At 34.2% G+C, this 26139-nt stretch overlaps 2 pseudogenes; one reads left to right on the forward strand and one right to left on the reverse strand.

Annotated features, from left to right (window-relative positions):
- The first annotated feature begins 12727 nt into the window (after positions 1-12727).
- On the forward strand, positions 12728-14503 carry LOC141689324 (esterase-like; annotated as a pseudogene).
- Positions 14504-15347: 844 nt separating this feature from the next.
- Positions 15348-16534, reverse strand: LOC141690678 (esterase-like; annotated as a pseudogene).
- Between the last annotated feature and the right edge of the window lie 9605 nt (positions 16535-26139).

Below are 26139 nucleotides of genomic sequence, written 5' to 3' on the forward strand. Positions count from 1 at the left end.
TTCTAAATTTTTCGATTATAATTGATTTAATTCGAATTATTAAATTAATTTAATTAATTTGAATTTTCTTAATATTATTCTTAAAATTCTGAAAGTGTGTGTCTTATTATTATTTTTAAATGGCTCTCAATTTCCAAATTGTTTCGCATAATCTTGTTGGTTATTTTAATCCAGATAAATGTGATGTAGAAAAATTTAAGCCGTGGATTAGATTTTTAAATGACCATTCGATTGTTAGCTCTGCTATTAAATCAAATGTGAATTTAAATGTTGATCTGCTATGACTGATTTGCACAACCTCTACTGTGGCCGATGATTTTAAATCGTTTTCATTCACCGTGGCAAACACACAGTATGTGGTTGATGAAATAGTCGTCAATCGAGCTTTAAATTTTCCTATGGATAATTTCTGTAATTTGCCCTCTGAAAATGATATTTCAAACTTTTTCCATGCTATTCACTATCAGGGGGTGATCAATTTAACCAAACTTTCAAAATCCAATTTGGTGTCTGAATGGGATATTTTCTTCGATACTCTTTCTAAAGTGTTTGCCAACTGCACTAAATCCAACTTTCACAACATCACTTCCACTCTGCAGTATATTGGTCTTTCGGTTATTTTCAATCAAAGGATCAATTTTGGTAAACTACTTTTACCCATTCTCTTGAGACGTCTCACTACTGCTTTACGTGATCATTCTACAAATCGTAGGGTCTCGTGTTACTATGCTCGTTTTCTCATGCTTATAGCAGAACATCTTCTCACACCTGAGCACAAAGCCCTTTTTGCTAACTCCGCGGTAACTGAACCCCCTCCTGTAAGCAAAAAGATTTACACCCGCCAAGACACAACTTTCAAATTCATGCAAGTTCCAGTACTTGCATCTGCTTTTATGGCCACTTATATTCCCTTACCTATTTTCAATCTTCCCGGTCATGAACAGCAAGCTCAACCTCCAGTGGTTCAAGCCACCCAGGCTCCTCCAACATCAGATGTTCTTCCATTACAGGTAGTAATTCCTCACTCTCACTCCATTCCTACTTCTATTGAAAGACCCCCAGTGGTTGATAGGACTGACCATGAAGTTGTAGAACCACAGCTTCAATCCCAGGTCATAGAGCCAAACACAGAGTCACAACCTATCTCAACCTCTCCCCCACTGTCTAAAATGTTACCCAGAAGGTTAATAGGAAGTAGTGTATTGGTGGATGTGAATGAACCCTCAGCTCTGCCTCCTCCGAAGAAAAGAAGAACATTTACTAAGGCATCTGAAAGCCCATCCTTGTCCTCCCAACAGGACATGGACTTTGAAATGGCCACTGAACAGTTACTAGAAACATCCTCTCAACAGGATGAATCTATTGAAATTCGCCATAGGGCCATGGCATCTTGTACTGAGTCAAGCACAATTCCATTACTCACAATGGAACCATACATACCCGTAGATGATACTCAGGACACGGAGCGAGGAGTACACATAGAGTCTGTTACAATGCCTGCCATAGTTACGGCAGAAGAGCAGTCACATGCTTCTGAGGGAAAATCTGACTCTCAGCCACCTTTAATAGAGTCATTTTCTCCCCTCCCAGATCCAACAACTCTGGCTCCCTCACGGGATTCTCCACTCGCATATTTATCTGGAGAAAGTGGAGGGCAACTCGGTCAATCTATCCCTGAAGCAATTCAGACATCTATTTCACATGAAATGATAGGTTTGAATGAGGATCGGGACTCGCGAATTCCCATTGCACCACCACTGACCTCTCTTGAAGAGGCTAGGGTGATTTTAATTGCAGGTACAGAAGAACAGCAACAGGAAGAATCCTCACGACCAATTATATTGAGAGAAACACAAGCACGTGAGGTGAGTGAACCAAACACGAGTGAAATTCAGGTGAGAGCACACACAGACACAGACACTGAAAACCTGTTAGCTCAAATTGCTGCTTTAAAAGAAGAACTTGCTAAAAGCCAAGCTGAAGCTCAAACATTCAAAGCACAAGTGGTTGAACGGTCTTCTTCTTCCACCTCTGTCAACAATCAGCTGGCACTCATCAGGAATGATATCTCAGATCTCAAGACCACTGTCATACCAAAGCTCAATTCCATTCAGGAAACTCCAACTTTATCAGCTGATGACATTTCTAACTTCTGCTCTCTACATACAAGAATGACTTCTCTTAAAGACCAGGTTGAAATGAATCATTCACTAGACTCCTCCAGATTTCTAAAGATAGAAACGGGCATGGAACATCTTAATGAAGGAATGAAACACTTGTATTTCATGATCAAGAATTCTCACTGCCCTAATGAAGAACAAAGAACTTACTTTGAAGGGCCGTCTGGTGGAGGCTCAGGCTCTGGAGGTGATGGAGGACATGGAAGTTCTAAAGGAAATTCAATAGAGGATCCCTCAACTAAGGGGGAGAAGAAAGGGAGTAGTGGAAAGGGAAAAGAAAAAGATACCTCTGTTGGAGACAAAGGAAAGGCTGATGATGTCTACTACAGTGGAGAACAGGATGACTTTGATATTTTTGACATTCCCACTGGACCAGTCTTGGAAGATAAAGATGGTTTATTTGAAGCTGAAGAGGAAAGTGATTTTGGAGAATGGGAAGAGGAAGCTACAGTGGATCCTATCTTTGAGAAAGAGTTTCAGCAGCAGCAGTCAGAGATTAAAAGAAAAGAAGCTGAACTCAAAAAGGTCTCCCAGATCATTGACATGAGGAAAGACATACAAAGAACAGAAACTCTTCAAAAGCAACGTCTTCATGACATTAAGGCTCAAGAAAGGAGAAGAGATGGCAGACTGAAGATTGGTGAAAAATGGGATGAAGCTAGGAGAGTACTTGATATGCCTCAGCTGAGCACTAACAATGATAGGCAGTTCCTACATCTTCTTGACAAGTTGGAAATCTCAAATCCTAACAATGACATGTACATGAATGCTATCAAGACTGAAGTCTCAAGGATCACAGCTGCTTTTGATAGATCCCTAAATGAGATGAGCATTTTTGTATATTGTCAGAGTGAAGGATCTTTCAAGGTGTCACTTCATTTGTTTGAGAATCGTTCTTTGTCAGAGATTTGGGTTCTTCTCAACAAAGTAAAAAGAAGCTCAGAATTGAATGAAGTTCTTCGAGAAAGGCTTAAAGAATTTGCCAGCAGGGCTAGTGCTCAAGTGGTCAACAATCCTCATCAGCTGAGATTCTTTAAGTCTGATTGTCTTCAAATCTGTCAGCTAGATGCACAATCTCTTAAAGACTACTCAGCTAAGCATCTGGTCTGGATGGAACATCATTTAAGAACTGCTGGATACTCATCCATGTTGAAGACTCAAGCTGCTGATTTGATTCAAGCTTATTGTGAAAAGAATATTAAAAGGTACAATCAGTTCAAGAATAAGCTGAAGTCAGTTGGAGTTCAACCAGTCAGACCAGCAAGCTTCACTTCAGAAAAGGATCGTGTCTTTGACAAGGAGTTGCTTCAAGATTTAGAAGAAGGTGAAGTCAGAAGAGAAGACAACTGAATTCATTTAGCTCAAAACTCAATGTAATATGATTAGAGCTTTATGAATCAAGATAGACTAATATAGTTATATGTTCAGGCTAGAGGAACATCTATCTTGTATTCACTTGTAAATTTCTTTTGGAATCTGGAAAATGTTAAATATAATCCAGAACTTTTCTGCTATTTACTTTGCATTACTGTTTATATCTTTTTCTTATTTGTTAGTTGAGTTATCCTCTAGGTATTTGTTGTTATTGTCTAACAAGCAAATAGGGGGAGATTGAAAGGCATATGTTATAGCCTATTTGTTTATTCGAGGATTTAACTCAACTCAAATAAGAATGTAATAAGTAAATAGTGGATCTATCGTCAGAGAGATCTCACAAAGTAACATATGTCAAAGGGTTAAGAAACATTATTCATCTACAGACTTGAAGACTTAATTCACTGGAAGAAACTCAAGAAATTGATCAAGCCTCAGTGATATAAATCAAGATTGTGGATTTAATCAAGTGACAGAGATCTCGTCAGGGTATCAATTTATTACAAGGATTTAGTCTGAAGAAAATCAAGGTCAAGGCTTGAAGAAACGTCACAGAAGTTAGTCACTCATGAACCAGACAGTACATCGAGTGTCAACATTGAAGTGGTGTAATTGATTCATAATTGACAGTGATTTTCAGAAGATTTTCAGAAGAATGGTTGCTGCTCAAGATTAGTATTAATTCTCTATTAATTAATTAAGTCATATAATTTAATTAAGAAAATAAATTATATCTGCAAAGATTAATTTATTGATTAATTGAATTAAATGATTAATTAATTCAGAATTAATATTAAGGATTTTCAGAATTTTTATTAGATTAAAATCTATTAATAATTCAGTAAGACAATATGATTTGAACTACTATGACAATCGGTATGACAATTGATAGTCATACCGAAAGTCTTGCTAGTTCATTCTGATTGTCTTGCTAGCTATTGGGATTGTCTTGCTAGTTCAAAAGGATAGTCTCACCGAAAGTCCTACCAGTTCAAATGGATTGTCATGTCAGTTCATTTGATTGTCTTGCCAAAAGTCTTGCTGATTCAACTGGATTGTTTTGTTTACTTAAACAACAGAAAACAGATCATTTTCAACAGAACACACAAGTCAAGAACACAGCAGAAACAAAAGTAAAAACATTTCATTTTTCATCTGCTTTATTCAAGATCAAAATTCTAGATTGTAAAGTTAAAATCCAAACCACTAGAATTATTTAGCTTGTTCTTGTGTAACAATCTAGCGGATCAAAATCCCTAGAACTTAATCTCAAATCGCATTTAGCATTTGATTCTAATTATTGCAAAAATAGAAAAAGTTCATGTCGAATTTATTCTAGATTTGTAATAATTGATTTGAGATTAATCCCTTGTAACAGATACCGTTGTTGTAACACCTTTCAAGTTTAATAAAAGTTTTATTTAACTTGAATTTTGTTTCACCTTTTTATTCCGCATTTTATTCGATTAAACGGTATAGTTTGTATTCAACCCCCCTTCTACAAACATATTGGGACCTAACAAATACTTTTGTTCTTTGGTGCAGGAACCAATTTCTAAACTTTGTTTCTCTCAAACTGATTTAACTCTTCTTGCATATCAGATATCCAATCAGGATCATGAAAGGCTTCCTCAGTTTTCTTTGGCTCAACTTGTGACAGAAAATATGCATGAAGACATTCATTTTCAATTGCACTTATCCTCACTCTAGCAGTTGGATCACCAATAATTGCTTCTCTAGTGTGACTTCTATCCCACTTCCTTGTGTGAGTTTGTTGACTTGTGTTTTCTGCATCTTCTTCATTACTGACATGACTTCTAGAATTTTCTTCTCTTTCTCCCCCTGAGTTTGTGCTATCAAATTCAGGTCCATAAGATGAGCTTCCACTCTCATGATTCACTTGTTCAGTTGACTCTTCATTTATTCTATGATTTGTATTGACTTCGGCTTCATCATCAGAATCACTATCAATGTTGAGGTTTTCAAACTTTAGGGCTTCAGCTTCATTTTCATCAAGGCATTATAAGCCTGGGAACTTGTCATCATCAAAAGTAACATCTGTGATTTCCATGACCTTCTTTTGCACAATCACATAGACTTTGTATGCAGTTCTTTCCAATGAATATCCCAGAAAAATTGCCTCAAAAACTTTAGAGTCAAATTTTCCCACATATTTAGTGTTGTCCTTCAACACATAGCACTTGCTTCCAAACACATGAAGATGCTTCACAATAGGCTTTCTTTTAGACAAGATTGAGTAAGGTGACTTGCCCAAATTCTTTTTAATGAGATATCTATTTTGTGTATAGTATGCAGTGTTCACAGCTTCTTCCCAAAAATTAGTTGGCAATTTTGCATCTTGCAGCATTATTCTAGCAGCCTCCACTAATGTTCCGTTCTTTCTCTCAACTACACCATTTTTTAGGTGTCCTAATTGCTGAGAATTCTTGAACAATGCCTTTGCCTTTGCAGAATTCAGTTAAGGTTGCATTTCTGAATTCTGTTACATTGTCACTTCTCAATCTTTTCACACAGTTCTGATCTTCAGCCTACTTTTCAATCTTCTTGATGTGCTCAGTTATGATGTGTGGAGTCTCATCCTTAGAATACATAAATTCTACCCATGTGTACCTTGAGTAGTCATCCACCATCACAAGTGCATATCTCTTTCTTGAAATTGACTGGACATTAACTGGTCCAAATAAATCCATGTGAATAAGTTGCAAAGGTGCACTTATAGAATTCACAGTTTTACTCTTGTGACTTGATCTTTTCATTTTCCCTTTTTGACAAGCATCACATACTTCATCTTGAGAAAATTCTAGATTAGACATGTCTCTCACCAAATATTTTTTAACTAGAGTGTTGATTGCTTTGAAATTCAAATGAGACAACTTCTTATGCCATAGATTGCTTTGCTCCACAGATGCCTTGATGTAGAAGCAACAAATTCCATTCTTATTTGCTGAGTCCAAGTCTGCAATAAATAAGCTTCCTTTCCTTGCTCCTCTCAGAGCAACTTCACCAGTTTTCTTGCTGATAAAAGTGCATTCTTCTTTTTTAAATTAAACCTTGAAACCTTTATCTACAAATTGGCTGACACTGAGAAGATCCACTTCAAGACCAGCTACCAATACTACATCTTCAATAACAACACTTCCAGAAATCAATTTACCATATCCCATTGTGAAACCTTTGTTGTTATCTCCAAAAGTCACTAATAGGCCAGCCTTCTCCTCAAACTGTGATAGCAGGGCCATATCACCTGTCATATATCTTGAGCATCCACTGTCTATGATCCATATGACTTTCTTCTTTTTGCCCTCCACACAATGAATTTAAGTGTGTTTAGCAACCCAAGCAGTGTTAGGTACCTTTTTCTTGTTAACAGAGTGAGCAGAATCAGAATGAGTTATTTCAAATAAAATAGAATTCATTGACTGTCGTGCATTTTCCCTTTTTTATGTAGACCCAATTTTTACTTCTTTGAGGTCTACTCTCAGCTTGTGGAAACTTTTCATTACTTTCAAGTTACAAGGGATGCAATCAAACTTGTCATAGAATGAGTATGGATCATTTGCATTTGCTTCATTGTACTTGCATGTTCCTTCTACTGGCTTGCTAACAACATTTTTGCAAAGGTGAGTTAGATGATTTACAGAGCCATATTTTTTACATTTTTTCCTTAGAGCATCTGTAATATAAGCAAAATTGTTACTTTTGTTTATCCCAATCTTTCCATTTCTATTTTTCTTTTTCTTTCTTGCATCTTCAGTTTTCATTGCCTTGACAGGTGTCTTGAAATTTTGGTTGACCATGGGCTTCTTTTCAGCTTTGGAAATTGGAGTTGTTTCTACATTTTTCTTCTCATTGTCTTCATCAACAATTTCTTGCTTAATGATCAACTCTTCTTCACTCAAATCTACTTCACATGCTTTGAACATAGGTAAATCAACCTTTTTCTGCATAGCTGGAACATCTTCATTTTCTGTTGCTTTTCGTTTACCACCATTATCTTTCTTCTTGATGTTCAAGGCATTATAGTCAAGACCAATAGCTATATGATCACATGGTTTATTCTTCTCATGGTATTTTCCAACCAACTCAGATGCATTCCTGAAATATTTCAACTTAAATTCATTCTTTTCAATCTTTTCTCTTAACACAACTTCAATCGCATTGGCACACTTCAGCTTATTTTTCAAATACTCATTTTCTTGCTTGACTGACTCAAGCTTCACAAGCAGTAGATCCATATTTTGCTTCTCTCTCTCTCAAGCTTCTCATTAGCTTTTGTTAGCCTATTGACTTCCTCAGTAGCAGCTACTAAGCTAGTGTGTATATGGAACATATCCACACTCATCTTTTCCACAGTCTCCTTATATTAACTAGCATTTAAATAAATGGTGGTTAGAGTTGGTACCTTTGATTTTGAAGTGGATGCTTCTCCATGGTCAAAAGCCATTAGTGCATAGTTTCCAACTTCTTCATCTTCATCATCAGCATCAGTGTCATCCCAACTCTTTCCTTCTGTAATATAAGCCTTTCCAGACTGCTTCTTCAAGAGAGCTTCATACTTTGCTTCCAGTTCAAGATAAACCTTGTCTTTCTTTACCTTTTTAGGCTTTCTGCATTCAGTAGCAAAGTGACCCAACTCATCACAATTAAAGTGTTAGTGTATACTGAAAATATTTATTTGAAGTATGTACATTTATTTCTGGCCAGTTTATTTGAGAATCATTTGAATGTTTACATGTTGTCTAATATTATATATTGTGAACAATCTAGTATCAAATGGGATACAGAATATTAGATTGTTAAATACGGTTATATAATATAATAAGGTTCACAGCACAGGTGGTGTTGGACAATCCACTGGTATGGCTGTAGTATTATTTAGATTAGTTTATATTGACTAATAAATAATACTAGTATACTTTGTGTATATTGAACAGGATCAAATTTAGAATTGTTCCCTTAATACTGATTAAGAAGGAGAACTAAGATTCTATGTTATTATTAATGCTTAGGTTCTTAATCCGGAAATAGTAATTGACACGTGTATATTATTTACATGCTTTGATTTATATATGAAATAATTCTTTTGAATTATATCATTATATTTTGGGTGATGGAATTATATACATGGTGGATATTATTTATTGAAGGAATCCATGTCCTGATAATATTCGGGTTAATGATGTCCCCTTGAAAGCTCAAAAAGATTTAATTATATGAAACCCTGCAGGTGGAATTTATTCTGGCATAATTAAATAAAGGTTAAGTGGATGATCAAGGATAAAAGATATTAATTAAATAAATTATTAGTAATTTATTTAATTAATGGACATATGATATTTTAAACATGGGGAATTTAATAAGCAAATAATATTGGAACAGAATTAATTAAATTACGGTAAGGTAGTGCAAATATTAATTCTTTAGTGGATTGAATTAATATTTTATTACATTGGGCTAGGCTCAAGATGTAATTAGAAGGCTCAACCTAATTATCCATGGTCCCTATTGTAGCCTATATATATTCTTATTCTCTTCTTGCTTGGAATTGTGTGAAAACATATTGTAGCCACCAAGGAGCAAGAAGAGAGGATAACTTGAGAAGACGGAGGCCACACTTCGCTCAAGGGAATTTGGGAATACAATAGAAGAGCGTGGAATCAACCATTAACAAGGTAATCCTCTTTTCGTAATCTTTATCATAAAACGTAGTAACACCCTAAGTCCGTGGTTCCCAACATAAAGCACCTTATCTTTGATCTGTCCACAGATCCTGTTTTGTAGCCACCTTTGCTAACTGAATTGTACTGAGTTTTTGGTTTCCAATTGTTGCTGTTGGAGGATTGTCCCTTGCCTTTGAAGAACCTTGGCTTCTTGACTCTTATATTGGAGAACTTCCGAGCCAAGTAAGCCATGAATTGGTCCATTTCATCTAGCTCATCCAAGGTATAATATTCATTTTCCTCCAGTTCCAACACAACTTGTTTCTAAGGTCCTTTGCTCTTCTGTTCTATAGATTGAACAACTGAAACTTGATCATCTTGCTCATCTTCACTTTCTTCTCTGTCATTTACAGTTAAAGCACTTGAACCATCAATAATATGACCATGGTGTGCTTTCAATGACTTTCTTTGCATCATTTCAAGTTCATAAGTTTTCAAGATTCCATATAGAACTTCCAAAGTTATTCTGCTCAAATCTCTTCTTTCTCTAATGGCTAATATTTTTTGTTCAAGATGGTCAGGAAGGGCTAGCAGAAACTTTAGGTTAACCACCTCAGCCTCATCATATTTATCATGTAGCTGCAAGTCATTTATCAATTTATTGAACCTTTCAAAAACTTCAGTGATTCCTTCTTTTGGTTTAGTCATAAACCCCTCATACTAAGAAACAAGAATCTTCCTTTGGTTTGACCTAACCTCCTCTGTTCCTTCACACAAGATCTCTATTTTCTCCCAGATTTGTTTGACTGTGTCACAGTTGACAATGTTATTGTACATTACATTGTCAAGTGACTCTATCAAGATCAGCTGCAAGCCACTATCTAGTGATACTTTTTCTTTCTCAGGCTCAGTGTATTCTGAAGGGTCTTTAGGAGCATAATATGCTGGAATGACCATGTCCCCATCTGTAGATTCCTCAACTCTTACCATATGAGTGAAGGGTCCATTTTTGAGGATCTGAATGTATAGTAGACTAGTCATCTTGATGAACAACGGCATTTTCTTTTTCCATAGTGTATAGTTAGATCTGTCAAAGGTGGGGAATTGATACTGCTAAGTTTCTGTGTATTCATTCTTCCAAGATCTTTAATCTGTAATCTATTTGTAGAGATAATGTGTTTTAACAGAATAATTAAAACATGCATATGAACACAATTATCTTTCAAAACTCACTTAATTTTATATTAAAATCAAGCTAGTGTTTGCTATAAATTTATGGGTTCTTAGTATGTTAAGAACTCAGCTTCTCTCTTAAGAGTTACAAGAAATTTTAAATCTATTTGTTATCTCTAAAACAAAGCATCCAATGTTTACTTTATAGAAGAGTAAACACTGATTTTTACACAGCATGCAACAGTATGTACTAAACCCAACTTTTGGATAACCAATCTTTCTATTTCTGTCTTAGTGTATCTTTGCAAATCGTGCATGCTTGTGACTTTACTTTTCCAGTTAATCTTGGCCTTTGATCTTGTACTCTTCAAGCTGCTTTTGTAGACTTTTCAAATCAGTGATTGATTTGTTTGTTGATTGATAATCTTGGATATTAAACTGATCTGCATTATGTACTTGAGTTTTACTTCGATATCTCCAGTTAGTCATATAGAGAACTCGACATCTCGATAAGCATAATGACTTATCGAGATCTCTAATAGCTCTATAGTTGATTGACTTATCGAAATCTCTGAGTTCTCTATAAGAGAATTTGGTTTGTCGAGATCTCTCCTTCATGTCTTCACTTTGACTTATCGATATCTGTGAGTTCTCTAGTGACAAATTGACTTATCGATGTCTCAGAGATCTCTAGTGTTATTTTGACTTATCGTTGTCTCAGAGATCTCTATTGATATTTTGACTTGTCGATATCTCAGAGTTCTCAAGTGAAAAAATGACTTGTCGATATCTCCAATCTTCATGTATTCAATTTGACTTGTCGATATCTCTGAGTAGTCTAGTGGCTTTTCTTGACTTCTCGATAAGTCATTCTGGAGTTCTCGAATGACTTCTCTATAACACTTAATCTGATACTTATAGACTTCTTGACTGAGAATATTTTTCACAAAACAGATTTATTCAACTCCAAATTTCTTCACATTTTCTCTGAGTCATGATTTTCATGATCTTCTTCCAGAGTTTATTCTTAGGCTTGAGACTGTTTATAGAAAAATACTTTAGTCTATTCTATTTACATTTTTACAGACTTAAGTGTTACAATACAAAATGTAAACTTAGATTATCATACAACTTACTAAGAATTGTCAATTTGATTTAGTTTTGTTGCAGTATAGGCCTTGCACAACAAAATAAATAGACCTACATGTATGATTAATGTCAATTCCATCAATTGAATAATGGATAGAAGTTTAAGTATTTTCTGATTATAATCGTTTTTGTATGTTATGTTTATTTAAGAGTTTTCTCTAATACAAATATTCTTGAAACTGAATCTTGATATATTATTAAAAAATACGAAAATGTCACCGTGAATATTAAATCATAATAAATCTCGTATATTAACCATTTAATAATATAATTTATAATTCAAGAACCACGATAACAACTAAAATGAATTCTAATGTAAGTTTAATTAACATATTTGAATATCCCAATTTTAGTTTCTATAAGAATGTAATTTCTAAAGCTCGTCTCATTATTGAACACATTTTCATGTTTAACTTGGCTAATATTTTGCTCATGAACAACTCTCTTCTCCGTGTTCATATCTATCTTGAGTTAATTATTTGCATTAATCATATTCCTAAAATTACTGCTTTACTTGAAATATACCGGGGATGTGAAGAAGAACATGCACCGCAAGTTTAACTATCAGTTAACTTTGATAATCACACGGCGTTTAAACAGAGTCGTATAAGATTTTTATTATGATCAACTTAGTAATTTAACTATTTGCAAACTTAAACGGAGACTCAAATCTTTGAGTTCTTATTATCAACAGCCATGGACGGAGCCAGAAACAGGTGGGTGGGGTGGCGAAATTTTTTTCGGAGTAACTAATATATATTTTAAATTTATTATATATTAAATAAATTAATAAATATAATTTTTAACAACTTTAATGTACATAATAATATACTTAAATTCGTGTATCTAAATTTATTATTATTGTAAACATCATTAATTTTAGTACTAAATTCATAAAATTTATATATTTTTACGGGGCGAAAGTTAAAAATAAAATTTTTTACTACTAAATATATAAATATTTAAAAAAATTCATAAATTTTAATACTAATTTCACAAATATACAGGAGTTTGGGGGTGGCCGGACTGCCTCCGTCCCTGTCAACAGGTACTGAGGCTGGGTGGTGAAGTGCGAATTTAAGTAAAGACTACATCATATAAATCTACTTGCCTTGAACTCATTCCAAATATTCAATACCCCCATTTTACATTTTCATTCTCCAAAAACAACCAAGTATTTTAAGTATGGGCATGTACTCTGCACTCTCTGTTTTCTATTTTCGATTCTGTATCTCAATCACATGTTCTGCATGTTCAAAACATTGTGATTTTCCTGCAATTTTCAACTTCGGGGATGGAAACTCCGACACTGGTGCATTTGCTGCTTGGTTTTTCGGGCAGTCGCCTTTCTTTGGTCAGTCCTACTTAATGGATCTGCAGGAAGAGTTTCCGATGGACGCCTCCTCATCGATTTCATTGGTATGCCTTTTTAATAGCTGCCCTAATATTTTGTCTACTCGGTGATTCTTTTTCTTATATATTGACTTTGCATGAGTAATGATATTGTTTCTTTTTAGCAACTGAATTAGGCTTACCGTTCCTACATCCCTACATGGATTCCCTGGGCGCCAACTTCTCTCACGGTGCTAACTTTGCCAACGTTTCTCCACTATTCAACTTCCTACTGCCAATGTCATTCCCTCTACTCCCCCACCACGTGGACTTAATCCTGTCAATCTCGACATTCAGGTCGTGTCTCAGTTCTCACAATTCACTAATCGATCACAAACACAAGGTACACCTGCTTACTATTTTTCTTTGAAATTAATAAAAACATACGAGTACTTCAATCTGTTTATATATATTTACCGCTTATATATCTTTCTCAGGAAGAGCGTTTGAGAAGTTTATGCCAGAACCAGAAGACTTTGTGCAAGCTTTATATACTATTGATATAGGCCAGATTGATCTCACCCAAGAGTTCCTCAATAATAGGACTGACGACGAAGTTAGAGCAATTGTACCGGGCTTGATCAATAGGTTAACAGCAAATATAAAGGTAAATCATACACAGAACTAACTGCTTTAGTTTCTCAGTCTTTCTGGATATAGATATGCAGTCTTTTGAAATAATATTATTGTTGAGCATATGTAAAATTCCAGATATTATATAGCTTGGGAGGTAGATCATTTTGGATCCACAACCTGGGGCCTAATGGCTGTCTTCCGATTCTTTTGACCCTGGCTCCGGTCCCGGACGATCAACTTGATAGTGCTGGTTGTGCCATACGCTACAATGTTTTAACTCAGTACTTCAATACAGAGTTAAAAAGAGGTGTTGATGGACTTGGAACAGACTTCCCCTTGGCAGCTTTCACATATGTTGACATATATTCGGCTAGATACTCTCTTTATCAGGAACCAGAAAGATACGGTAAGTATACCGACACCGCTGCTGAAATGAACAAGTACTCCCTCACATACTTAACACAGATATGACGGAAAATGAAAGAATTATCATAAATGGGACGGATTTAGTTAAATTTAAGGTGTGTATCAAAAATATATATAGGCGTCCTTAATAATGTTGTTGTTATTAAATCTGAAATGCAGGATTCACACATCCACTGGAAGCATGTTGTGGATATGGAGGAAGATACAACTATGGCGAGAACAGCTTGTGCGGTTCAACGATAACAGTGAATGGGACTCAATTTACCGTTGTACCCTGTGAAAATCCATCCGACTACATAAACTACGAAGGCCAAACCTACACTCAGGCTGCCGATGAAATTACATTTAACAAGATTTCCACCGGACAACTTTCCCATCCACCTAATTCATTGAAAACAGCTTGTCCCCAATTTTCATTCGCTCGTGTTGATGACATATAGGTTTCCTGCAATGATTTAGCTTTTATCATGTATGCTATTGTCTATGTGTTTCATGTTTCTGCAATCACATAATGTGACACTTTATCAACCAACAACTTTAGTCTGTAAAATGGTATCCAAATTCAACCATAGAATCAGTTATGTAATCAGCAGAAAAAGAGCCCCGGAATATCAGGATTAGCAATTTAATTGACACATTAATTTGGACAATAGGCCATGACAACGTTGAAAGCAACAGCATAACCACAAAGTTACACGCAGTTAATTGATTACACTATAAATTCACCACGAAGATACCAAATCTCGACGACGTGCTAATTTTTACATTCTAATGTTTTATTGAATATCAGAGATTTGACAGATCCAAAGTAAAATTATAATTAGTGCATGTTGATATTGAGTATACAAAAGAAAAAGATCCCGGCGAGAAGCTCAGATCTCATGAGCATGAAAATAAGGTTAGTGCAGGAAATTAACTATTTGGGCAAGCTGCTTTCAAGGAATTAGGGGGGTCGGAAAATATTCCAGAGGAAATCTTGTTAAAAGTAATTGATCAGCTGCCTGAGTGTAGGTTTGGCCTTCGTAGTTGATGTACTCTTTGGGATCTGGGCAGGGTCCGACAGTTCTTGAGTCCCGTTCACAGTTATTGTTGACCCGCACAGCTGTTTTCTCCGTAATTGTATCTTCCCCAAATCCACACATGATTCCAGAGGATGTGTGAATCCTGCATTTCAGATTTATTAACACAACATCAGTAAAACCTACTCTCCAATACACAAATACATTCGTATTTTTACTAATGAAGGAGCATGATGGATAAATGTACCGATTTTGCTGGTTGTTGATAAAGAGAATATTTAGCAGTATATACATCTACATATGTGAATGCTGCTGAGGGGGAGGTCTTTCCGAAGGTTGCTCCACACTCTTCTTTAACTCGGAATTGAAGTATTGGGTTAAATCATTGTAGCGTTTTGCACAACCGGCACTGTCAAGTTGATTGTCTGGGACGGAGCCAGAGTCAAAAGAATCGGAAGACAACCATTAGTCCGATGTTTGTATCCAAAATGATCTACCATCCCAGCTATATATACCTGAAATTTTACATATGCTCAACTATAAGTATTTCACAAGCTTATAAACTTTTAGATGTATATGCAGGTTTTACATTCAGGCGTGAAATTTTTTTAGCGCGAGAACAAGTGATTATTTGAGAATATATGCGTAGGTACACATATGAATGATTACCTTGATATTGGATGATAAGCTAGCAATCAAGCCTGGTACAACTGCTTTAACTTCATCGTCAGTCTTATTGGCCAACAACTCTTGGTCATATCAATTTGGCCTATATCAATTGTGTACAAAGCCTGGGCCAAAATATTGCGGCTTTGGCATCAACTGCCCTAAACACTCCTCCTGAAAAAGATCAACAATACTTTATTAATCGATCTGTTACATAAAAATAATGTTAATAATAGTAACTACATGATGTTGATGAATTTTAAGGAAAGATGGTATAGGCGCACCTCGTTGTCTGATAGTCCTGTGATCGATTTACGAACTGTGCAAACTGAGACACCTGAATGTCGAGATGATGGGATTAAGTCCACGGGGTGGTCTAAACAGCAGGAATGATGTTGGATGTGGGAAGTGCAATGGTGGATAAAATTTCAGCAAAGTTTGCACCATGAGCAAAAGTCAGCGCCCAGAGAATCCATATATGGATGTAGGAATGGTAAGCCTAAGCTACTTGCTAAACACATCACAAAAGGAAAACATTAGTCATGCAAGCCAATTTACGCAAAATTAAGTATCATTATCAAAAATGCATGCTAGCAAGTCAGGATATTCGACACGAATAGAGCGATGTGCCAAGAACACGAACGGACCAATGAAATCGATCAAGAGGCGTCCATCAGACACTCGTCCTGCTGATCCACCGAAGAAAGACTGGCCAAAAAAAGGGGTGTTGCCGAAAAAACCAGGCAGCAAATGCACCAGTGTCCGAGTTTGCATCACCGAAGTTGAAAATTGCTGGGAACCTACAAGTTTCAGCTGCAGAAACATGGTGGTTGAGGGTAGTAAAATGAGCTACAAGTATTGAAAACAAGACAACAGAAAGTACTGAATAATTTCCCATGCTAAAGACTACTTAATTAGATTGATAGGATTAAGACTACTTAACTAAAGTGAAGGTTTGCGAGAGTTGCTTATTTATAGTAATGCAAGCGAGACATATGAAATTGATGGAGTATTGAAATTCAAGAATGTCAGTTCATTGTTGAAATTGTCTACGCGACTTGTTCTCATGGTCCATGGACTCTGCTTAATTAATACAGCCATATCCATTTATCTATACACTGGTCTGTTTGGTTTGTGTACCGTTATAAGTTACTTAGAGCTTATAATTTGTAAGTATTATCTTGGACTGTTTGTTTACCCAACTTATAAGTTTAATTTACAATTGATAAGTTGAATGTTAGTAATGATGTATTTTTTCTTAACTTATTTTGATTTTTCACTTTTTATTAATTTTAATTTTAAATATATATATTTTTAAATGTTAAGTTAATTTAAAAGTCATGAATTAAGATAATAATATTTAAAAATTATTTATTTTAGTTCATTGAAGTTAAAATAATTCTAACTTATAAGTAAAATTAACCAAATGCTTACATAACTTATATTAGCCTATAACTCGTGCGATACACGAATAGTTTTTAACAGTCGATAGTTTTTAATAATATATTTTATAATATATTTTCAATAGTTGAAAATAAATTGAAGAACATAATAAATTATAACAATATATGTTTTATAATAATTGAGACTTGACTGAAAATAAATAATATAATATAATATATTGTTTAAATAAAAAATAAAAAAGTTTAAATATAATAAGCTGTTGACGGGGTTCGAACCCTGAATCTATGAGAGCAGTTTAAATATTAATATAATAATATTTTATTATTGTATCCAATGGTTCTGACGGTTGTTATTTGTCGTACCAAACAACTGTACCGAGCAACTACCAAACAACTGTATCGAGCAACTACCAAATAGAGGGTGTTCTGCTTATAATACTATAGTATAGAAGTATTCATTTACTTATCACTTTAAAGTCACTTATTAATTTTAAATTATAAGTTACTACCTCCGTCCCACCGGATTATATACGTTCACTATTTGCACGTATTTCGAGACTTCTAAAGTATAGTTTTATAATATTTTTTTTAAGAAAAAATTGAATAAAAGATTAAACATAAAATTTTTATTCAGAAAAAAAAAATAAAAAAATATATTGTGAAGTTATATTTTAAATGAGCATTAAAAAGCGTAGCAAAAAGTAATGTATAGAATTTAATTGGATAGAGGGTATATTATTTTTTAAAATTTCTCAAACGGACATATTACATGAGGTGGCATTAAGTTGACCGACCATACTTGCTTACTTTGTTTGTTTTTTGCATTATCCATAGTAAAATAGTATTTATGTACATGAACATTCAGTTTCGATAATGTGATACAATATTTTAAAAATAATGTTTGAAATTTGAAGTCAAGTTATTAAATCAATTGGATGGACAAGATATACAAAACCTTTAAAAAGTAACGAAGGTGCGGAGAGTTTCCGCCGGAGACCAATTAGCAGCAGAGTAATTCAAACAAATTGGCTAATATTAAATATTAATTATGCAAATACGGTAGCATCGCAAAAATGTTCTTGTTCATTGCTTAACGGAAAAGAAAGGGTTGTGAGGGGAAAATTCGAAAAATATTGTTGCTGAAATTACGAAACAAATTATGTAAATTTGAAGCTGTGTTTACGGAACATGTGAATTAATTATTAAAATGTCATAGGAACATTGATTATTCTCTCTCAATTCAAATTATTGATCATTCGTAAATAAGAGACCTACGTACTTTTTTATAGAGGTTCAAGTCTCACGTAATTCTTAGAGGACAAGTTAGTCATATGAGATTGGGTTTGATCTAGTCCATCAAGAACCAAGTTCGTTCATCGTGGGGTCGTCCGTAAAAAACCCATATTTGTCCATGGTCAAAGCCCAATTACGCTAGATAAGCTATCATGGCATTTGACAATGATATCTCGTTAGAGAAACTCCAACCGAACACGAACACTATATTACAATAATAGTACAATTTTGGTGTAAAATCAACTCCAACCGGACACTGTAATAATGTAAAAGTTACACCAAATAAATAGCGTGACACCAACATTTGGTGTAATTTTTACTCCAAATTTGGTGTAATTCATATTCCTATTATCCCCTTACCTTTATTACAAAAATAAATTTAGTCATATCAATCCCATTATATCCTATAAATATCCAAACAGTTATTTGTTATTAGAAAAAGTAATAATATTATATCTTATGATATATTGTAAATGGGTTGGAGGTTTATTTTATAAATAGTGTAAGTTTGACACTAAGATAGTGTCAAAATTACACTATTTTAGTGGGTTGTAAATGGTCATAATGAAATACAGAACACCTGGAAGCCTTACGACCCCTTAGAGTCTGATCATGTTATGTGGGTTTAATAGCGAGTATGGCCTCACAGCAACCCATTAGGGTCTAGTCATGAGATATGACCTATAGAGGGTATTGCGATCACGACAACCTTATGACAATAGCGATTCTTCCTCCCGTGCGTTCCCTTGATGCTCGGTCATGGGGTTTTCGAGTCAATAGAGAATAGATAATATAAGTTGATTATGAGATGAGTTCTATGTGATAAGGTAGCATGTCCTCACATCTTCTCTTATAGTTAAGATTAACTTTTCATAAAGATACTAATTAGATGTGACCCCTAATTGGGGAGGGACCTTATATCCGTTGTTTAGCAATGGCGACCTATAGATGGGGCGTGCTCACTATAGGTCTGAGCCCTAACCGGACTCGTGTCTCCTTTCGTAGTGACGAGAGATGATCTCTATTCACGAGGCATCATGTCTTCGTATTCATTATTGATAATTAGGCCTTTAAATAATCAAGTCCTAGTGTGAGAGTTTGTTGGGCCTGTTTAGGACCCTACCAAACGTGGTCTACATACAAGGGATTATAGACAGTTTATCACAATTTTTAACTAATTGTGTATTAAGTTACAATAATTTATAATCAGTTTTTTAAATTAATTTATGAAAATTAGAAACACGTTTCACCGATTCTCTTATTAATTTTAAATTTAACAGTTAGCTTTATGAAAATATACAAATGTTATAAAATTATTTTTAAATAATTTATTACTATTATTATGTTGATTTTATGTATAATAAATTATAAAAATAAGTTATAAATTGTATCCAACGATGGTTATAGAAATCGATTCTCAAAAATCGCTGATAATCGCTCAAAAATTGGTTAAAATATTTGTCCAATTTGACGATTTCCCGAGTACATCGATGATATATCATCCGATTTTTTAAAAATCTCCCGATACAAATCGCAATCATACTTTAAACCGAATAGTTTCAATTTTTGAAAACTGTAATCATATATCCAATTGGCGATAATTTACAAGTAGAAAATTAATTATTTCTAGTAAAATCAATTTTTTTTGACAATATGGCTTGTAGCCTTCCAAATGAGTATTTGTTCTCATAAATTCTCGGGTGAGTAAGGATCGAACTCTCATGATCTGGGATGACATAGGATAAACTCTTAACCACTGGAGTTATACAACCGTTTTAAATGTCCTAACATGCGGATCCCCATGAAAGATGCAGAATTATCAACTTCAGGATATACACTAATAGGATAGAGTCATGCAAGAATGGACCAAACTACATGAGTTGAGTAACATGATTTAGAGAGACAACTTTTAAAAAATCCAACAAATTCAAGTACAACTTGGAATAATTTGTTCACTAATTTATTCTCTAAAACTTTTATACCTAATTTCAATAAATTCTCATACTCAGGAGCATTAATCAACCTGATAATCACATGATACAGCATCGTTTATACAAAAACTAATTACTAAGCCACGCTCCATTTCAGTTCTTAAAATTAAATTCAATTTTTTGGTATTTTCAATTATTCTGAAATACTGAGAAAATATAATAACTATAGAAGTAAAAAAAACACTTTCCAATTAAACATGTTGTTAGGTATGAAATGCACACATGAAGGGGAGGTGAATGTGTGTTTCTTGATTTTTCTTAAAACTTTTTCAAGTAAATCAAGTTTAGTGTTTTAGGATGTGCTGAACTCAACAGCTAAAGTATGTTTGTGGTGATAATTAATTAACTGTAAAGAACAGAGAAAAAATCATCAAAATTCACTTAATCTTATTCAAAATCAACTAGGTTGTACTACAAATCTAAGTTCTTGAATATTTAGAACTTAGCTTTTACTTCTGAGAATTACAATAGATATAAACTATTTTTGTTACTTCTAGACAAAGGACCTATGACATGCTTTATAAAACAACATGCATAGTTTACAGGAATAGCTTTAAAATAGACTAACACAATTTTTAAAGCTCTTTTGTCTATTTATATTCTAAGTGCTACAGATCTGCAGACAATCTTCCAGATCTGCTACAATCCATTGTCCAGTACATCCTGGCCTTTGATCTTTGCACTCTTCAAGCTGTATTTGTAGACTTTCCATTTTAATGATAAAATGGTTTGTTGACTGGCAATTTAGAATCTTCATGATAATTGCATTCTGTAAATGAAACTTTTATCGAGATCTTCTAAGTACAAAAGCCTTGTCTAATCTCCCATTGCGTCATAAAAAGACTTGTAGACATCTCTACATCGGGATATAAATTGACTTGTCGATATTTTTACGTTACGATATAGATTGACTTGTCGACATCTCCACATCATGATATAGACTCACTTGTCGATATCTCACTTCTCTATAATAACTTCGCGATAGAGATCTTGTAGCTTGTAGAGACTTCTATGTACTTCTATCTCTATACTGACTTCTAGACAGCCTTAACAGTTTCTTGACATGACTTCTCTACAGGCTTGAATAGTTCTCGATACGATTTCTCTACATGCTTGAACGTTCTCGATATGAATTCTCAATATTCCTTGATATGTCACTTCTCGACATTTGACTTTAAACATTTTTCAATCTACAATATTATTCTTCTTCAAGCTGTGTATCTTCATTCTGAGGCATGATTAGGCTGATCTTCTTCCAAAGCTTTATTCATTAGGTTGATGATTGTTCATAGAAAAATGTTCCAGTCTAGTTATAATATCCCGTAATTTTTAGAATTAGATTATAATAGAACAATAGAATAAAAAGTATTAAAAATTGGACAAGGATTAAGATTTAAAATTTAAATTAGACCAATGGGCCTAAAATTGGATCAGATTATAATAGAATAACTTGTATGTTAAGATATAGGGTTATATATCGTTATAATACACCATATTGTTCTTCCTTGCTTTTATTATTAAAATTTGTAGGGCTAGTCTCAGCATAAATCAGCAGTCTTGTAAATTTCGTAGAAAATTTATCGTAAGTTCCGAATTCGTTGATTTTGGACTTTTCGGAAAGTTCTTTTTGTTCTCTACAACTTTAGTGTTTGTGTTTTTCAAGAAAACGTCCTAAAGGTCAAAAAGAGTAAATTCAGATATGATCAGGTTTAAAGGTAAGTTTTCGATCGATCTTACTAGTATTTTCAAAATTGTGTATTATGCGTGTATATTTGATTATCAAAATATGGGCTAAGTGATGATATATTTGAAAGTGTTGTGTGTTATAGTATACGTATTGTTTTATATGTGCTGTGTCGAGACGATAATTTTGGATCTCTGATTTATGTCATGGTTTGCGAAAATATCGAATAAGAACTTAGGACCGCAGTCACGGATTGTAGTGACAGTTTTCAGAAAATTTAGGACCGTTATCACTGGGTTGTAGTGGTCGTGGCATGAGTTATTGATTTTGAATGATTGTTGTTAATATGGTTGTGTATTGTGTGAATAGAATAAGAATAAGAATGTGTATCGAAAGTGTTTGTTTCGTATATCGTATGTCGTATCGTATTTTGTTATATGTGTTCATGTTACTTGGCCAACTAGTTGGATCGATTGGTCTCTTGTTGGGCTGTATAACTCATTCTTACAATTTCAGGTTTCATCTAAGATTCGAGTTGGTTAGCATTGGTGTTCGAGGACTTAAAATTGGAGTAGATTGACTTTTGGACTTTCGCTTTTAGCCGCGCTTTTGTAATAGTACCTTTGTAATAGAATTTTGGATTAATATTGTATTTTGTATTAGTTTCGATTTAGAATTAATAGTCCGGAAGTGCGGGCTGTCTCAGTTGGTATCAAGAGCAAGTTATCCTTCGGAATGTGTTAGGTATGAGACTAGTTCATTCCTAGAATTCGATCTTGTGGGCCATAGTTTGACCTTTGGTAGATCAAGGGGTAGACGTGTCACAAATTTTAGGATTGTTGTGAATTTGGGGACCAAATTCTTTTTAAGGAGGGTAGTATATAATATCCCATAATTTTTAGAATTAGATTAATAATAGATACAATAGAATAAAAAGTATTAAAATTGGATAAGGATTAGGATTTAAAATTTAAATTAGACCAATGGGCCTAAAATTTGGATCAGATTATAATATGGATAACTTGTAGGTTAAGATACAGGGTTATATATCGTTATAAATACACCCTATTTGTCTTCCTGCTTTTATTAAAATCAGTAGGGCTATTCTCAGCATAAATCAGCAGTCTTGTAAAATTCGTAGAAAATTCATCATAAGTCAGAATTCGTTGATTCTGGACTTTTCGGAAAGGTCTTTTTGTTATCTACAATTTTAGTATTTTGTATTTTTCAAGAAAACGTCGTAAAGGGTCAAAAAGATTAAATTTAGATCTGATCAGGTTTAGAGGTAAGTTTTTGATCGATCTTACTAGTATTTTCAAAATTGTGTATTATGCGTGTATATTTGATTATCAAAATATGGGCTAAGTGATGATATATTTGAAAGTTTTGTGTGTTATAGTATATGTATTGTTGTATATGTGCTGTGTCGAGATGATAATTTTGGATATCTGATTTATGCCACGGTTTGCAAAAATATCGAATAAGAACTTAGGACCACAGTCACCGGATTGTAGTGACAGCTTTCAAAAAATTTAGGACTGTTATCACCGGGTTGTAGTGGTCGTGGCATGAGTTATTGATTTTGAATTATTGTTGTTTATGTGGTATGTGTATTGTGTATATAGAATAAGAATAAGAATGTGTATCGAAAGTGTTTGTTTTGTATGTCGTATGTCGTATCGTATTTTGTTATATGTGTTCATGTACTACTTGGCCAACTAGTTGGATCGATTGGTCTCTTGCTGGGTTGTATAGCTCATTCTACAATTTTAGGTTTCGTCTAAGATTCGAGTTGGTTAGTAGTGGTGTTCGAGGACTTAAAATTGGAGTAGATTGATTTTTTGGACTTCCGCTTTTTGCTGCGCTTTAGTAATAGTACCTTTGTAATAGAATTTTGGATCAATAATTGTATTTGTATTAGTTTCGATTTAGAATTAATAGTTCAGAAGTGCGGGCTATTACACTAGTCTTCTAATCATTTTTACAGACTCAACGAATACATTTACAGATTACACAAACTATTACAAGTCAACTAATTCTTAGGATTGTCAATATGACATTAGTCTTGTTATGTTAAGGGCATGTAATCTCCCTCAATTTGTGAGAGAAACCGCTTGTCACAAATTCATGCCTAGTAACAAGACTAATTGCAAGCTGAAATGAGAAAAAGAAGATAGACAAAATTACATCTTTTACACATAGCTGTCACTTAGCAGTTACCAATGAGAATTTAAATTACAGAATTAGCTAAAGTTTTCATTTACAGACTGAGATCTAACTAAGTCATTCAATCTTACAAGGCACTCCAGCTCTTTAATGATCTCAGTTTCCTCTCAATGTTTCCACCAACTTCAGTCATTCTTCCAATGAGTAACTACCAAGATGTTCAACTTTGTACCCCTAACAATCTGTGGGTTTTGATGTTCATAAACACAACCATTATCGAAAACCCTGCACAATCCTTGAGCTTTAGTTTATTTGAGATATGAGATATGCTCCTAATTTATCAGAAACCAAAATATCAACAATATAGTCTGTTAGGTATGAAATTGCAACACGGGGGGGGGGGGGAGGGTGAATGTCTTTTTTTGAATTTTAGTTAAATGTGAAAGTGTTTGGATATTGGAACAAAACAGATGTATTGAACTTGTAGAGATAAAATACTCAAATGTAAACATACAAGCAGATTATCAAAAACTCACTTGATTTGTATTAAATCAAATATGTCTTACTACGAATCTGTGTTCTTAAAGACAAGTAATCAGCTACAATTCTTAAGAGAGAATGCAAGATTTTTTCTAGATCTGTTTGTACATCTAAACAAAGGACCTGTGACATGCTTTATAGATCAACATGCACGGGTTATAAAACTTGCACTAAAATGGACTAACACAGTTTCTAAAGCTATTTTGTACATTTCCATTTCCATTGTTAGCAAATTTGTGCAGAATCTAGTAGTTCTGTGACCTTCCTTTGTCCAGTGAATCTTGGACCTTGATCTTGTATTCTTCCAGCTGCATTTGTAGGTTTTCCAATTCAGTGATACAATTGTTTTTTGATTGATAATCTTGAATCTTCAAGTTGTCTGCATTTGAATTATGAGATAGTGTGTCGAGATCTCTTTTGTTCTGTAGAGATGAAGTAGAATGACTTATCGATATCGTGAGTTCTTTACATGTATTTTTGACTTGTCGAGGTCTCCAATTCTCTACAAGTAGAATGACTTGTCGATATCTCCAGTTTTCTACATAAGCTTTTGACTTGTCGATATCTCTAGTTCTCTACATGAGGATTTGATTTGTCAATATCTCTATATCTCTACATGCAGATTGACTTATCGATATCTCTTGGGACTTCTCTAAAAGTCATTTTTTGACTTCTTGTTAAGTGGCATTTATGACACTTTATAATGCTCTATTAAGCTTTGAATTGGTGTAATTGTACTCAAGTTATTGGTGTTTAAATGTGTTTTTAGTGTTTTTGCATTTCAGACATTAATCTGATAATCAGGTGAATTAGCATTGATTTGATACTAATATGGTGTTAGGTTTGTGTCTAAGGAATAAATCTGGCGAAGACTGGCTCAAATCAGCAAGAAAAAAAAAGAAATCAAAGTTTTGGCAGAATCCCAGCGCGCCCGCCGCGCTGAGCGCGGGCGCGCCGAACTTCAGAGAGCCAGCGCGCCTGCGCTGATCAAGCGCGCGGCCACGCCAGGTCGTGTTTTAAAATCCTGTTTTGAATAGAAGACTGATTTCTGGACTTCCTCTGCTGATCAGGGCTGCTATATAAATAACTTTAGGTCATTTTTAATAAGATATCAAGCCGGAGACATATCAAGGGGAGCTGTAAGAAGACCGTATTAGCACGATTCAATGAAGACAAAGAAGATCTGTTTTTACTTATGAATCTTTGTTCTAAGTTGTAACTTAGATGCTAGTTTTCTTATTTGTGAACCTTACTCTTGTTTCGTACTTGGTTTTATTTATTCGTTATAAAGACTACGTTTGTTATACCATGCTTTCATCGGAACCCACGTTGATGATGAGTCCGATTATGGGCTAATCGTTATCATGGGGTTCTAACGGATTTATTTATGGATTTCTTTAGTTAAATTGTTTTCGATTGCCTTAGT

The sequence above is a fragment of the Apium graveolens genome, chromosome 10 (assembly GCF_009905375.1).
Source record: "Apium graveolens cultivar Ventura chromosome 10, ASM990537v1, whole genome shotgun sequence".
NCBI classification, from domain to species: Eukaryota; Viridiplantae; Streptophyta; class Magnoliopsida; order Apiales; family Apiaceae; genus Apium; species Apium graveolens.